The sequence below is a fragment of the Drosophila miranda genome, chromosome 4 (assembly GCF_003369915.1).
Source record: "Drosophila miranda strain MSH22 chromosome 4, D.miranda_PacBio2.1, whole genome shotgun sequence".
Classification (NCBI taxonomy): Eukaryota; Metazoa; Arthropoda; class Insecta; order Diptera; family Drosophilidae; genus Drosophila; species Drosophila miranda.
In genome coordinates, this window is record NC_046677.1 from 3,385,634 (window position 1) to 3,402,943 (window position 17,310).

The 17,310-nt window shown below is 39.0% G+C and overlaps 1 pseudogene; it reads left to right on the plus strand.

The window, feature by feature from the left end:
• LOC117188590 overlaps window positions 1–16,949 on the plus strand; it is a 140,446-nt pseudogene extending 123,497 nt beyond the window's left edge.
• Window positions 16,950–17,310: the final 361 nt, after the last annotated feature.

The window sequence follows — 17,310 nt, forward strand, 5'->3', positions numbered from 1 at the left end:
TCAATTCAAACCCAGCAGTTTGAAGAACCTGAGCCACATCAGACTTAATTGTCTTTAGCTCCTCTACGCAACCAGCACCAGTCAACATGTCATCGACATAGAAGTCGGAGTCAATAACTTCAGCAGCTTTAGGGAATGAGAGTTTTGCAGACTCACTCAACCTCTTCAAACACCGAATAGCCAAAAATGGGACTGGTCCAGTCCCATATGTTACGGTGTTGAGCTGGTATATTCTCAAGGACTCAGACGGGTCTTTTCTCCACACTATGAGCTGGAATTGTCTATCCGCATCAGCGACCCAGACTTGACGATACATCTTCTTGACATCAGCTGTCAAGGCGTACCTGTGTAGTCTGAATCGGAGCAATGTCGAATACAGCTCATCCTGTATCGTAGGACCGACCATCAAGATGTCGTTTAAGGCCACCTGAGAGGACGTTTTACAAGACGCATCGAAAACGACACGGAGCTTGGTCGACGTGCTTTGGGGCCTCAACACACACTGATGTGGAATGAAATAATGTGGAGTTTTAGGGATTTTGTTGTCTGTGGTAGACATGTGACCCAAGGAGAGGTACTCTTCCATGAACTCCAAGTACATTTTCTTTAACTCGGGGTCACGAGACAATCTTTTTTCAAGCGATAAAAACCGCCGTTTAGCCACTTCAAAGGAGTTGCCTAAGATACTGGGATCTGATTTTAACGGCAGTTTTACTTCAAACCGACCTGAAGGCACGACCTGAGTAGTCCTTATATAATGCTCTTCACATAACTTGTGTTCAGGAGATAAAGACTTTTTAGAAAACGGCAATTCTTCCAGTGACCAAAACTTTTGTAATGTGTTGTAGATGTGTATCACTGACTCTTCTCGACAACTCAAACAATTCCTCGCTTCTTGGGTATCTGCCCGACACAATTCAGCCGAGAAGCGTTTTCTGCAGGGTTGGATAGTCAGGACCTTGTCTAATTTGACCAACAGATAAAAGTTCGAAAAATGTTTCTGCACCTATCAACATATCTATCTTCTGTGGCTTGAAGAAATATGGGTCTGCAAGTGGTAAGTTCTTCGGAATTTTCCAGTCACTCAAGTTAAGTGTTTGATCAGGGTGATACCCCGAAATGGACCTTAAAATCAAGAAATCGACCGAAAACTCACTACCAGTAATTCGCGACTTCACCACCGTATGTATCTTTTTCTTGACTTGTGAATTGGATTCACCAATACCAAGCAAGTTGATACACGACTCCTCCCTACGGATCTGTAAGCGCTGTGCTAAGTCCTCAGTTATAAAATTGGTTTGAGACCCCGAGTCAAGCAGAGCTCGGGCCAAAACATGTTCACCATTATTTGTTCGGACGCTTACGATCGAAGTAACCAGAATAACTCTATCCATAGCTGTCGCATGGAGAGCATGCGAAGTGGAAGGTTGATTCTGATTGGGAGGAGGAGAAGAATTCTCTGGGGGTGATAGTAACGCCAGACTTTTATTCGCCACTGTGTACCTATGCAATAAGGTATGGTGTGAGCAGCCACACACTCGACACTTCTTAGCTTTGCATCGTACTACAGAGTGGCCTTGTTGCAGACAATTGATGCACAGGGATGCAGTTTTTGCGAATTTGAACCTTTGCATTACTGCCAGCCGACCAAATGGACTGCAATCTGTCAACAAATGGCCTTTTGCATTACAGTAGCTGCATTGTTGGTTTTTGGTATTCGCGGTAGAACACGCGAATGAGCTCCGATTATGCGGCTTGCTTGGCACAGCTTTCTGCTCCTGCTTTGGTTTGTCCGAATTTTCGGCGGAAAGATGCTGATGTCTGCGATTAAGCAACTTTTCACAGTCAGCCCAAAGTGGCAGCTTCTCATAATCGAGCTGTTCTTCCCATTTCTCTTTGGTCACTCTTTTTAAAGATCAGACAATCATTATCGTAGACCCGTTTTAAGCTAGCCATTGCTTTCTCATAGTTGGTCTCGGTTACTTGGAAAGCCCTAACTGTTCCCAACGCTTCACCAGAGAGACACGAAAGCAAATGGTTGAACTTTTCGATAATTGGAATGCTTTCGTCATTGTGAACCAGAGTCTCAAATAAACCTATGAAGTTTTTAAAGTCCGAAAAGTTGCCGCTGAACTGCGGCAGTGCTAACTTCGGAAGGCGAGCACGAGTTGGGCCACCATAAGCTGGTACTGCAGGTTTTGTCTCATCAGCTGTCTTCAAGGCGCAAATGAGAGACATTAATTTTGCCTTTGTGACAATTGAGAGTTCTTCCAACTCGACTCCAAATTCATCGTCAGTGGCTATATCTTCAATCTTCTCTTGAAGTTCGCGTGCCGTGTCAATGCTACGCATCAGCGTTTCGAGTCTGCACTCGAGCTTCTAAACGGTCCGCTAATAAACGAATGCCTTTGACACGGCAACTGCGCTTTTTCTTCAGCTCTTCAAGGACGATATTGTTGGCTTTTGAGGTCATATTGATTCTCAATACAAGCAACTGAAGGCGAAAGGTCGTTTCTAATAATCGTATTCAATGCCGAGGCACTCAATTAAATAATGGGTAATTGTACCCAAACGAGGTAAAAATATATACCCGACAAATTTAGGGTATTGCGTCACGTAGCTCAAGTGCTTACGTATCTAGTTCGTGGTTGTACCCAACGAGCTGAAAATCAATATACCCGACAAATTTAGGGTAGAGCGTCGCTTGGCTGGCGCGTAAACGAAAACCAAACAAAAAGAACAGCGATAAGCAACGGTGAGGAGCGAAACGAAAAATTCCCCGCTGCAGCTGCGTATTGGTATGCGTGCTTGGCCAACGACCCAACTATAAATATGTATATTTGACACAACGAAAACGAGAAAGGGGGAAGGGGTGACAGCGATTGCAGTTAAATGAGTTACATATATGTATGTGTTGCGTCCAAGATGGTTAGGTGTGTGTATATGTATTAATATATGTACATATATGTATGCTCAACTCTTACTACAGCATGCAAATCTAGCTCTACTATGTCATACGTATGTGCCAAGAATTGAAAGCGAGTTGCAATTGTTTCAGCACAAGACAATAATTGCGAGTTTTTTAATCTTTGCGTCTTCACTCGAGCTTTCAGTTTTTTGCACAGATACCTCTTTATCAGATCGGAAAATCCAGGTGCTGTACTCTCCTCTTCTGGTGCTGGATGCTCCCACTTGGCTCTCCTTTGGTATATGTATGTATGTATGTAGCTGCAGACAGGGTATTGCACGACCGACGCGGTGATTTTCAGTTTATTTGCTGTTTTCTTGCACACACGTCGCGGTCAATTTGGCAATTTAGATTTGGGCTTATGTACATACATATGTCCATACATACATATGTAGGTTGATAAATTTTATTTGTTTTTCACTCGTGTCACGTCACTTTTGCCTTCCACTTTTAATTAATACTTTTAATTTGTGAGTCCACCCGGGGGCGCCATGAAATTTTAGAATAGTTTTTCTAAATATGAAATACCGAAAACTTTGGGTGGCTGCAAATTAATGTATTTTACGACGAAAAAATAATAAGTGCGTGCGTTCGTTTTCAATAGATTTTGTCGACTCCTCTATATTCAAAACAATTTCTTTTAAGCCTATCGTACCTACGGTGGCAAAGCGGGGCGAATTCGCCAAGAGCGAGAGAGCGAGCTTTTATTGCGCTCCCGCTTTGCCCTAGCCTAACTTACACTAGACTTAATCAAATTGGATCCTAATATTATTCTAATACAAATTATAAGCCTAATTACTGCAATTACTGCACCATCAAGTGGCCCGTCTGAAACCAGCAGAAGGCTTATACGCGAGAATGCAGGAAAGATAGCTTTTAGACTAATATTCGAGAAAAATTAGCACTAAACTTACTAAGAGAACTAGTCATGCATTCAAAATACAAATACCACTACAGTTACTAGAAAGGTGTGTAAGGATTAGTAATTTAATAAGAGGAAGAGAATTAGTGGTGGATATAATATGGTAGAGGGAACTATAATCCGAGCATAAGAACCTAAACGGTTCATGCTAGGAATAATTCGATCTACAAAGTGGAAGGAACAACGGTATAAAATTTCTAGTAAGTCCAATAGGAATCGTGAAGTTTATGCGGCTCAACAGATCAGGGCTGTCTATGTCACTCCTGATCAAGTTGTGCATAACAATCACACCAAGAATTTTTCTACGGTTAACTAAGGATGGGAGGTTTACTAATAGCAGTCTACTAGAGTAAGATGGGAGTCTCACACCCGCATTCCAGTTAAGGCCCCGCAGAACAAAGAGTAAACAGTTTTTCTGGACTGATTCTATACGGTCCTGGAGTACTTTGTACTGAGGGCACCATACACAAATTCCTTTGACCACCTCATTATAAAGCCAAGCACGCCCATAGCCAAGATCATCCACCAGGGTAGTTCTCTCAAGAGAACCACCAAATAGGGTATAGGTAGCCATGAGGAGCAAGAACGATGAAATGTCTTTACTTTGCGTTTCGAGGCATTAAGGTGTAACAAGTTTGCACATGATTCTCAAGGGAGAATGAAATGAATTATCCTTGTACTGGACACAGAGTTTAACATCATCCGCATACAGAAGTATTCGAGAGTATGTTAATACCGAAGGCAAGTCATTAATAAAGAGTGTGAAAATTAAGGGGCCTAGATGGCTGCAACCTTGACTGGTGAAAAGAGGGAGTTTTTGAAGAGGACTCTTTGAGACCTGGAACAAATTTAGCTAGAAATCCATCTCAGGAGGTTGGGCGGAAACCCTAAAAGGTCATGTTTATGCGCTAAAACGGAATGGTTTTCTGAGTCGAATGCTTTACTAAAGTCGGTGTAAATAACATCCGTCTGTAAGTTACCTTGAAAGCCTTTAATAATGAAAGAGGTAAACTCTAAAAAGCTCGTGGTGGTTGATCGCTGCCTTATAAATCCATGCTGAGTTGGAGATATAAGTGACTTGTAGAGATGTTGCAAGTGCGGAGTTAAAACCTTCTCAAACATTTTGGTCATTAGTCATTTTGTCATTAGTCTTTATCCCATGGGTACCCCTTTTGAGTCACAGGTAGACGCCACCCATGTCCCTCTGCCGCCTTAAAGATCTGGAGGATCGGTGTCTTTATCCATCCGTGTGAAAAGAGATTCGACGAGCTTTGCGTGGACTAGTTTTCATTACTCCGATCGATGAGGGTTACGATAAAATGACTCTTGGACACTTAATTTATTTTGTTCTTTGGGCTCTTCCCTACGTAGGGAGCTGATACCAGGTTAAGGCGAGCAAAGAAGGCTATCTTCATCCGTTTTGATCGCTGCGGCACGCACTCCACATCCGAGTCTGCTCAGCTTGCAATGAGTCGTTTTCGTGGCAGCAGTATTAAAACTGACATGGTCAGATTCCGCCACATTAGAGGTGTGAGCACTGGGGACACAGAGAGAGTACTGCTCTTCCCCGTGCCTGCTGGTGGTAGCAGTCTTGGTTCACCGACTTTCTGTGAATTTATTTGTTCACCATTAAATACATTTATTCAATATTTAAGCATAGTACTCAGATCAGTCAGATGTTTTTGACGGACACTTATAAAATATGTTATATAAAGTTTTCTGCAATAAAAACGAAACTTTTTAAGAACCTTTTTTTGTAATACAGCAATTAGGTTAGGTCTTACTTAGAGCAGAAGAATAAAATCAAATAGCGGGTATTTTATGGTGGGCACGTTAATTACAGCGCATTTACTTCTTTCTTATTCTGCATATTCTTCTTTTCCCATTATTTAGATGTTTGGCATGAACAAAATAACCAAAAACTTATACCTGGGGATAGAACTACTGCACAATTAGGATCACTTAAGCCAGCACAGTCATATCACATTCGCCTATATGCAGAAAATCATTTAGGTACCAGTGCTCCAAGTGATGTTTTATTCTTTCAAACGGACTCGGAAGTACCATCTGCACCTCCCCAAGATGTAACTGCGGAACCTTTGGGAGCGCAACAGGTAATTTACTCAAGCAAGGTTCAAGTGCACACCCTAAAGCAAGTCAAGTTAATATTCAATATTCTCTTATCAGGAAAAGGTCATTTATTTGCTGATTATCAGGAGCTCTTTTGTGTTCGGAATGGTTATCATTGAATATTAAAATGGCCTTTTTTTCTTCTTAATTAATTTCAGCTATTGATAACATGGCGGGCACCTGTGCGGGATACCTGGAATGGAGAGTTGTTAGGTTACACCATTACATATCAAAAACATAACTCCCCAAATAGGGTAAAAAATAATACGAAAGTTAGTAGCTTAAGAACAGAAGGTCTAAATGACTTCCGCTTAATCGAATTGGAAAAGTATACGCAATATGCAATCACTATATCAGCCTATAATGTGAAAGGTGATGGGCCCCCAAGCGAAGTGGCATTAGGTCATACCTTAGAAGACGCCCCTTCGGCAAGCCCGCAATCCGTGTCATGTATTGCTCTAACTGCACAAAATATTCAAATATCTTGGCAGTCGCCACCCAAGGAATTATGCCATGGAATTATTCAAGGATACAAGATATTCTATGAACCAGTATATTTGGAAAACGAGTATAACGGACGAGAAACTAAGATTACATCAGCTCAGAGCACTGTACTTCATGGCCTCCATCCTTTTACAAATTACAGCGTTCAGGTTTTGGCTTTTACTCGTGCTGGTGAAGGTAATTTAAGTCCTGCTGTATCGTGTACTACTGAGGAGGCAGTTCCTGATGCACCAGAACGTGTAAAATCGATTGTGAGTACTGAATCGTCAGTAATTATTAGCTGGCTTCCACCACGACGTCCCAATGGGTTGATAACTAAATATAATGTATTCATAAGAGTACTTGAAAAGGGACAGGAATTAAAAATTCTGAAGGAAGTTCTTCCAGCTCATAATCGCCATTTCGAAGCTAAAGACTTAAATATGAGAGAAGTATATGAGGCTTGGGTGACAGCATCCACGAGAGTGGGCCAAGGTCCCAGCACACCAGTTATTAAACTCGTACCCAATACACTAGTACCAGCAGCTATAATTTCATTTAGTCAGACATTGAGTGTTAGTTGGAGAGCCGATATTAAATTGACATGCGTTTTTGTTGGTAACCCAAAAGCGACGGCAGAGTGGAAGGTTTTAAACACTCGTTTAAAAAAACATATCCGCATGGAAGTAAACAATGACAATACATTGAGTCTCCGGAACATTCAACGGCCCAACGAAGGAAATTACTCCTGTGTTGTGAGAAACCCGATTGGTTCTGACCATATTACATATCAGCTATTTGTACAAGGTAAATGTGTCCAATCATCACTATTAACATAATATGACAAACTATTTTTAAATCTTTAATAGTGCCGCCTTCAGCTCCAATAGTCTCCGTAAATTCGGTTCACAAGAACTCAGTATCTTTACAATGGAGAGTAGAAGACATTGGTGGTGCGCCGTTGAAAGGTTTCACATTAACTTTCAGACGCGAGCCGGCCGAATGGGAGGAACTACAATTGGATCGCCGTATTAACTCCTATGTATTAGAGAACCTTCAATGCGGAACTAGATATCAATTCACAATCAACACATATAATACAATTGGCACGAGTCCTTCTAGCGAAGTGGAATCAGTAAAAACTAAAGGTACGATTCGGATAATATTAGCTAGTTTATTTTAATGGTTTCTTTAACAGGGGATAAACCGTCTGCGCCGCCGACTCAGAGTTTTATTCGTTTGAATACAACATCGATTACATTGGATTTATCTTCGTGGCAAGATGGTGGGTGCCCCATACTGTATTTCAGTATAGAATTCAAGCTGCATGAGTCTTCTACTGAATGGATAATAGTTTCTAACAAAATTGAAACAAATGTATGTATAAAACACAAATTTGTATGATGATAAAATTAAATTGAATTTTCTACCGTCAGGCAAGATACAATATAGGTGACTTAGACCCCGGAACTGCATATAACTTACGAATGACTGCCCACAACAATGCCGGGTCCACTCACAAGGAGTTTTATTTTAAAACATTAGACTTTGTAGAGATTAAAAATGAATTGGGTCGTGTAGAGCTGCCCAGCGTCCAGACAGTATTCACCGATGCTCATCTTTTAGCTGTAATTGTGTCATCCATTTTTGGAACTATTCTCGCATTGATTGGAGCTTTAATATGCTTTAAAAATTGTTCGTAGTGTTATGTTTAATCAATTCACCAGATAAATGCTTACTTAATACATTTTTTTAGATCCTCGCAATGGATTTGCTAGTAACGAGATTTCACTGAGGTCCCCTAGAGGCACAGGAGGCAAGGTTGTTCAACCCCGAGAACACTTTTATGGTACGGTACGAAAATCTTGCCAACAATCTCCCCCTGAATCTGTTATCGGACTCGAGCGCATACCAGAATACTCAGAAGATATATACCCTTACGCAACATTTCATTTACCAGAGCATGAAAACCAATCGGGGAACATCCCAATAAGTCATACAGGAAAATCAGTGAACTATGACTCTCGATTAGCAGTTGATAGTACCTTATGCAGCTCTGGGACAAAAGTAAAAAGATCAGCTTCAACCAGTGTAAGCGGCACCAACACTAACGCAAACATCGAAGGTTGTGATGAATATAAGCACTTGAATACTGAAAAGAGACAAAAGCGTCGTTCAAATGTAATAAAGTCTGAGTCAGAAGAGTATGACAGTTTGAATAGCGACAGTGAGCTAAGTGGCGAGCGCGTCAAAGAAGATAGTCGATGTTCTCGCGAAGCATCAGGCGGTGAGGATAGTGGATTTACAGGTAATATATTTTTATACAATACATTTAAATTAACAACTGATATTTTGTACCCTTTCACAAGGTACATTTATTTGTACTATCTTAATTAGAACCAAAAACTGATACGTTCTATCGACGTTCCGTCTATTTGTATGAAAACTAATCATCATCTACACGATTCTGACCATGAAAAGTACCAGAGGAAAATGAATTATTCTCTTATCTTCAGGTCTATAAAATTATGGTAGGAAATTTATGGCAGTAGTATGGTTATTTCAAAAAAATCTATAATGCTATAAACTTCTTTCTTTAACGGCTTTAAATAGATAAATCTAGAAACAACGTAGGAATACATAGCCACTTTAGAGAAGACATTTTAGCCGAGTCGATTCAGCCATGTCTGTCTGTCCGTCCCTATAAGCGCCTAGTGCTCAAGGACTCTAAAAGCTAGAGCAACGACATTTTATATCCAGACTTCTGTGATATGTCATTGTTACAAGTATATTTCAAACCTTCGCCCCGCCTACTTCCGCCCCCACAAAGGGCGAAAGTCTGTGGCACCCACAATTTCGAAGATTTGAGAAAACAGAAAAAGCATAATCGTAGAGGATGACTATATCTTCTAGAGTGCAAAATCTGAACCAGATCGTATAATTATTATAGCCAGAATCAAGAAAACAAATTCATTCTCTCTCGCTCTGTCTCTCTGCATATTGCAAAATATGAGTTCAAGGATCTCACCCACAAATCTCAGAGACTATTAAGGCTAGAGTAACCAAATTTGGTATCCACACTCCTGTTAAATCTCAATATAACACGTATATCTCAAAATTTCACCCACCTCCTTGCGCCCCCACAAAAGACGAAAATTTGTGGCATCCACAACATTGAAGATACGAGAAAACTAGAACGCACAATTATAGAGAATGACCATATCTATCAGATTGCTGAATCTGGATCAGATGGGAACATTTTTATAGCCAAAAGGAACAAATCAATTTGCAGTGGCAGCGCAGCGCCCGACGACACGCTCAGACTGATTTTCTGTCTCTCTCGCACGCACTCGTTGTCGTGTCGTTTAATATTAGCAACGTCTGCCGGAGGAGAGCCATACTGACTAAGTATCGGGTATAAATGTAGAGTCGCGGTCGCAGCAGCAACTCCCAACGTTCCCCCTCGTTTAAACTGGAATCGAACTGGGCTGCAATAACGCGTTGACGAAGGCCAAATGATTTTTCCAAATGATTTTTTGATCAGTTTTTGAAATAAGTTGGAGGGGTACGTATGATGTAACGAATAATCTTTTGTCGTCTAAATCATTATTAGAGAAACTTTGCTTTTATTCGCTATGGCCCGTACTTCCATCGAAACCCCATTTTCCAATTAATAAGAGATGTGCAATAGAATCATATGCTATGGTTTCAACAACATTGGATTGAAGCTCTAATATGCTCGAGGCTGTGTTATCTAATAAACTTTGAAGGCTTGGAAGAAAACCAAATGATATTTTGCTGTTCACAAAATTTCCTACCCAAAAATATTGTTGTTTGGTCATTCCGGTCTCCATTAAAAGAGAAATTACTTCAATGGGATCCGCTGGCAACACATTTTGGCTTTGATTTTTGTTGCGTAATGCAGAAACAGCGGACTTATCAATTTGGACCAGCTGAGCTATACGCCGTCGCTTTGTTCTCGTTGAAGACTCCATAAAATTATGTTTTTCACGGCCACTTGGAGCACTTTCCGCCTTTTTCTGGGATACATTTAGGGCACATTTCAATAAAATTGATTTCTTTGTACTCAGCCAATCACATTTATATTGTAAAACGGAAGATTTCTTACATTTGTAACGCATCCAAAATACAACAATTTTTTTGCAAATTTATTCAATAGGTTGAATAAGCGCATTCAATTCAGTAGATATTCATAATAGAAACACACAGTTGCTCTGCTGGGCAAGTTCCACCTTGAAAAAATATAATGTGTTAGACTATTGAATATTTCACACACATCTGCCAGTTTCTGCAGCTGACTTAAACACTTTTATTGACTAAAGACTTATAGATTAATACAATGAATATAAAATCTATGTGGGGATTGGGGGGGAACACAACTAAGACTTTAAGTAAACAAAAAAATCAAGCACGAAAAAGAAACAAAAACAAAGGTTACATAAAACATTAATTTTAAAAGGTCTAACACACAAATTAGTCTTTAATTATTTACAAAAATAAAATAAACACCTTCAACTTCAATAAAAAAACACAATATTTTGTTCAGATGCATTCAGATGTTAAAACTTTTCCCGTTTTCGAACCACTTCATGCTCGAGGCCAACGGTTTTTCATATTCAAGGGTGCCAAAGATATCCAAACTAAATGAAATCCAACTTAGTTGGTCTCCAGGTTTCACAGCAGGTTGAAATATATGAAAATGATCAACAAAATGATTCCTTGATCGGAATAAGATTAATGAAAGCTGTAACTTTACAAGTAAAAACGAGGGGGAACGTTGTGAGTTGCTGCATACACCGCAACTCTACATTTATACCCGATACTTAGTCAGTATGGCTCTCCTCCGACAGACGCCGCTAATATTGAACGACACGACATAGAGTGCGTGCGAGAGAGACAGAAAATCAGTCTGAGAGTGACGTCGGGCGCTGCGCTGCCAGTGCAAATTGATTTGTTCCTTTTGGCTATAAAAATGATCTGATCTGATCCAGATTCAGCAATCTGATAGATATGGTCTTTATCTATGATTCTGCGATTTTTAGTTTTCTCGTATCCTCAATATTGTGGATGCAACAGACTTTCGTCCTTTGTGGGGGCGGAAGGGGGTGGGGCGAAATTTTGAGATATACGTTTTATAGTGAGATCTAACAGGAGTGCGGATACCAAATTTGGTTACTCTAGCCTTATAGGTCTCTGAGATTTGTGGGTGCCCCAGATTTTCGTCCTTTGCGGGGGCGGAAGGCGGTGTGGCGAAATTTTGAAACAAACTCGTCTCGGTCCGATATATTAGGAGTGTGGAGACCAAATTTGGTTGCTCTAGATCTAGCTCTGAGATCTAGGCGCTAATGTTTTACTCTAAGCAAAGCCGGCTATGCTACGTGTGTGTTAGAGAGAGACAGGGCGAGAAAAAATGAAATTGTTTTCTTGATGCTGGCAATAATAATAATACGATCCAATTCAGATTCTGCAGTCTAAAAGATATGGTCATTCTCTACGATTCTACGTTTTTGGTTTTATCGTATCTTTAAAAATGTGGATGCCACAGATTTTCGTCTTTTGTGGGGGCGGAAGTGGGCGGGGCGAAGTTTTGAAATATTTTTGTAGCAGTGACATATCACAGAAGTCTGGATCCAAAACATCGTTGCTCTAGCTCTTATAGCCTTTGAGCACTAGGCGCTGAAGGGGACGGACAGACGGACGGACAGACAGACAGACAGGGCTCAATCGACTCGGCTATTGATGCTGATCAAGAATATATATACTTTATGGGGTCGGAAACGATTCCTTCTGGACGTTACACACATCCATTTTCACCACAAATCTAATATACCCCAATACTCATTTTGAGTATCGGGTATAAAAATCCAACGTTAGGAAAGCAGCACTCTACTCTTTCTTCAAACAGTTTGATTCTTTTTTAAATTCTTTGGCAAGCATATCGTAAATTGGCGAATCACATTTTTTCTCAATTTAAAATGTCAACAATTGAAGTTTACAAGTCCAAGACGATTGCAAAAAAAAACATATGTTTGCCACAGTTGTCATGTAAAAAATTTAATTGGTCGGGCAAAATGTAAAAATTGGTTTTTAACAAATTAGAAGCGGAGAGTGGCAAAATTTAATTGTTTTGATCCCTAATAAAAAACCATGAAATAAACGAAGAGCAACATTTCACAACTACAGCTCGGTGCTTCAATTTTTATTTTGGGGCGTGAATAAAAATCCTTAGATCCGGTGAGAACATATGAACATGTCTATGAACAACTAGAAGGAAGCGTTTCCGGCGTTAACTATTGATCAGCGTAAATCACCAAGTCCAAACTGATTTTACTAATAAGATGACGTCTTCACTATTACTGCTCTCTTGCGAGGGTCCATCCGTTTGCCAATATGCATGATCTCTTTCTAGTGCTTGTCTCTCTGAGAGACAAGAGCACGAGTTGAATAAGTGGATGGAGACTCACCCGTCGAACGACGTCACCTTATTAGTAAATTCACCTTGAGTGAGTCAACGCACCGTGGGGCCTTTGCCCATTTTATTTTACAACATTAATAACTTCTGAACGATACAAGATACTTTCATGAAACAAACTGCATTTCAGAGAAAAATTGTTCTTTGTCTGCATAAGAACGATGCTACGATGTCTAAAATCTTTACAATACATTTCCAAAGCTTAACTTTGTTGCTAGTGCATATTTGCATATGTAAAATACTCAATTTCTATTTCTATACATAATTGTTTTAATCTGATTTTACAAAAAGAAAAAACATTTTATGAATTATACATACATGTTCGTCCAATTTTTTGTGTTCTGTAACGCATCAAGAGAAATATCTAATAAACTTAACATTTCTAAGGATTGTTTTTTTTTCTAAATATTTGTTGAATGTCGCATGAAGGACTGAAGAGGCTGAAAACATGTAAGTTTGTGCTAGTTTTGGGTTTTTCGTGATATCATACATATATTCATGCACGTAATCTTCATTTCTCGTTTCCTGGACTTCCTCTGACATCCTCGAATTGGTAGGTTGATGAAATAATGTTGCAGCTTAAAATATTTGAAATTACAGCCAATCTTTGGATAATGCCGTTATTCACTCCAGTTATTTTTGTTGTAATTTCGTTTTCCTGAAAGAATTTCCGGAATGAGTGTTCCCATAGCCATATTTGGACCAGTCGACGCTCAGTCCAAGTTCCTCAAAGAAAACGTCTTGAATAATTTGTTTCCTGTTTTTTTTTTCCTTTGGCTGGCGTGCTATCATCAAATGATACTTACTTTCGCGGAATGTCATACACCTAATTCATTTTTTACACGGTTTTGAAACAGTTTGAAAATCAAAAATTTTAAATTTGCTTACACGGTTTTATTCCATTTAACACTGTTCGACATGGCACAACACAAATATATAAAAACACACACAGCTCACAATCGCCCATAAACCAAACGGAAACAAGAAAGAGCATAAAGAGAATATGTACGTATTTGTTTCTCTTTCGTTTTTTTGCGTAAATATACATATGTACATACATATGTTACAAACAAATTTACTGGTCAGATCAATTGTGGAAATTTCAATATAAATTTGTTAGTATTTTGTGAACTCTCAATACAATCAGACGTGTTTTATAAAAACATTTTTTGTACTCAAATTTGTTTTTTCCAGTTTCCTACATTTTTCCATAATTGTAATATGTTTTAGAGATAAGGAACCAATCACCTATTTTTGCATACGATCAATGTATTTTTTACACGGGTTTTTTTTAGGAATTAATGATTCATTTAAATTTTGAACGTTATTTGTGGTTTTTTTTTTGCATCAAGGTCGATTTAGTGTTTGCGAGATCTTTTATAGCTTTTTAACAATCTTAGTAAGAGAAAATTCTTAATTCACACTAATATTTGTACCAGTAATCCAGTAATTACCAGTAATACCGGCCTTATATTTGGAATCTGATTGTTAATATAATTTACAGTAGACTTTATTAACTCTGAAGATTTTTTGACGTATTTAAATAATATTGTCCGGTAATAGTGAGCAGACGAAGGTCGCCGACAATTCCAATATTCTGAAGTGTCCGCTTTTAGCTACAGGGGGTCAAGGGACGCCATAAACAAATTTGGCGTCTGCAGTGGTTTTATTGTCCGTCTCTATTGTTTGCTTATGTGCACCTTGCCCAGAAGATCCATCACAGCCCCATTTTTTGATCAATGTGAGATTTTGCGGCGGACTCGGACTTTCGCAGTGTGATCCACAGGGACTTGAAATTGTAGTTTTGCTGATTCAAACGTGACTATTTTGTGATCCGGCACTGCCATCAGTAGCTACTCTAATTTTGATATATCCAGGCAGCATGTTTACGCTATGCTGGATTAATCAATTCCGTAATATTAAATTTTTTTCCTTAGACATTCCAAAAATCCAAAAACAGGTGCAAAGCCTCGTCAGCGGTGTAAGGATGCAATTCTTTATCCTGTCAAGTCTCACCGTGCTTGTCTTAAATACAGCTTTTGTAATATGCGACCCTTTGTTTTCCTTGTCGTGCGTATATTTGATTGACAGTGCCTCCAATGAATGACCCGTGCCTATATGAAATATTGCATCTATAAGTTTTCACTTTCTTGTATAATCTGAACACTCATCCAGGCTTTTTATTGGTCTTTCTGTGGCTCGTCCCGTCGACGTGCAGGCTCCATCATCTAGCAAATTGTTTCCAATTAACTAGTTTGCGTTTTTGCTATTGAACCTGTAAATTTTAAGGTGTGACCTCTCTCATTTTTTTGTAATCCTAGTATATATAACAATAATTTTTTTTCTTATGCTTGTATGCTGCTCTGGGCTGTTACATTTTATTCATAAATACCAGCTACCACAAATTCGTTTGAAAGTCATAATTAAATATTGAGTAAATGGATTCATTAGTACTTCATTTTTTTTTTACAGTAATTCAACTTTAACTTGATTTAAAAAAAAAAACAGAAATCCCCGAATTTTCCCGAGAATTTGTTGTATTTGTTCTTTAAATATTCCTTTACCTAAACCATGTGAAAGGCAAGGAGAGAGGGAATTCTTTGATATGGTAGTTTTATTGGATCATTTATGTTCCTGTCTGTATACTTTTCAAAGCACTTCTGCTCAATGCATTTCTCTATCTTGGCCGTTGGCCAGATCACTGTGGGTCCTCTTGCTGCCGTCTCTCGCGTGTTGGTTCTGCTTCTGCGCCCTACGGGGCAACGAACCTGTCAAGTTTTGTAGAGTTCATAGCTCAATCTTGGCCCATTCTGCAACTATAGCTTGTACAGGAATACACTTTTACTGTAAGTATGCCCCACAGATCCTTAATTGGATTTACTCCAGACTGATTGCCGGCAACTTCTACAACGGTATATTTTAGTCCTAAAAAAACCATTGTAGCCCGGGCAACATGGCTCGGCGCATTATCCTGTCCATTGTCCATTGATTACCATGGAAATGCTCAGAAAATATAATAGTTTTACTTTCTACCAATTCTATATATGCTTGAGAATTCATCCGGCCGCATATAAAAAATATTTCCTTTAGCACCAAAGGCAGCCCATGCCCATATCATAAGTAATCCACCGCCATGGATGACAGGGATCCCTCCAAAGAATATGATAATTTGTAGCAACTGAGCACAACAATAAGAGACAAGAGCTTTATATTAAAAACAAACAAGCTGATTTTTAATAAAACTTCAAAATACATTTTTCCAAGCATATGTATGCTTGTATCACACTTGTTCCTATCACACATATAGTTCCCGTGGCAATTTACTTGTCGCAGTTTCAGGTTCAGGTTCTTCCATCTTATGACATTTACCTCTCACTCACACTCACCAACGATCACGTTCGAAGTCGGCTCTCATCAGCTCGCAACTTCAACCCTCTCTAAACTAGTCTTAACTCGAGCACGGCATTCAAATAGGCAAGGGACAAGGATAACGGACCAAGGTACATAAGACCAGAAAATATGCATCTATTGGAAGATACTGAGGAAAAATACCAAAATACACTTAGACTAGTCTATCGATTCGACTTAAATGCAGTATAATCAAAGCCAGATCACTTAAAATTGCGGGACAAGGTTGCATAGAAACAGACAGATTATAAAATGTTATATATATTTGCAGGTGCCTGGACCCCATGCCCACCGACTACTGCTTCTTTGACCCGCCATAAAAGTAAAGGTGACCACCACCAACGGAATTTAGCCAGCGACAGACTTACTCATATACATTTGGGCAAGGCGCAGCCCAACATTCAAATATGCCCAGCAGTATACCCAACCGGAAATGACATAAAGATACCATTAATAGTGACTACAGCAAATCCATTAACAACCAATGCAACAAAAAAAATAGCATCTCCCAATAGTCGCGAGCATATATCGAAATTTTAAAGCAAAACAAGAATGTCTTAATTCATATATTACGACCTCAAATTAAATCACTAAAATTATTGACGACATGAAAACTTACAATTAAACAAATTTCGATTCAGACAGTTCTCTGTAAATTATCACGGAACGAAAATATCATTGAACGGTGTGCAATTTAAAGCATTTAGCTATTTTACTAGCACAAATAAATAATTACATATATACATATATCTAAGAACCCAAGTATTATATTGTTGCATTTACTTAGATAATATAGCATATCCATACATATGTAAATTAAGTGTATTAATCTTCAATATAAATATAGTTTGAAATCAATTGGACAGGCTGCACTGAACCAATATATATGTAAAAAGTACATATGTA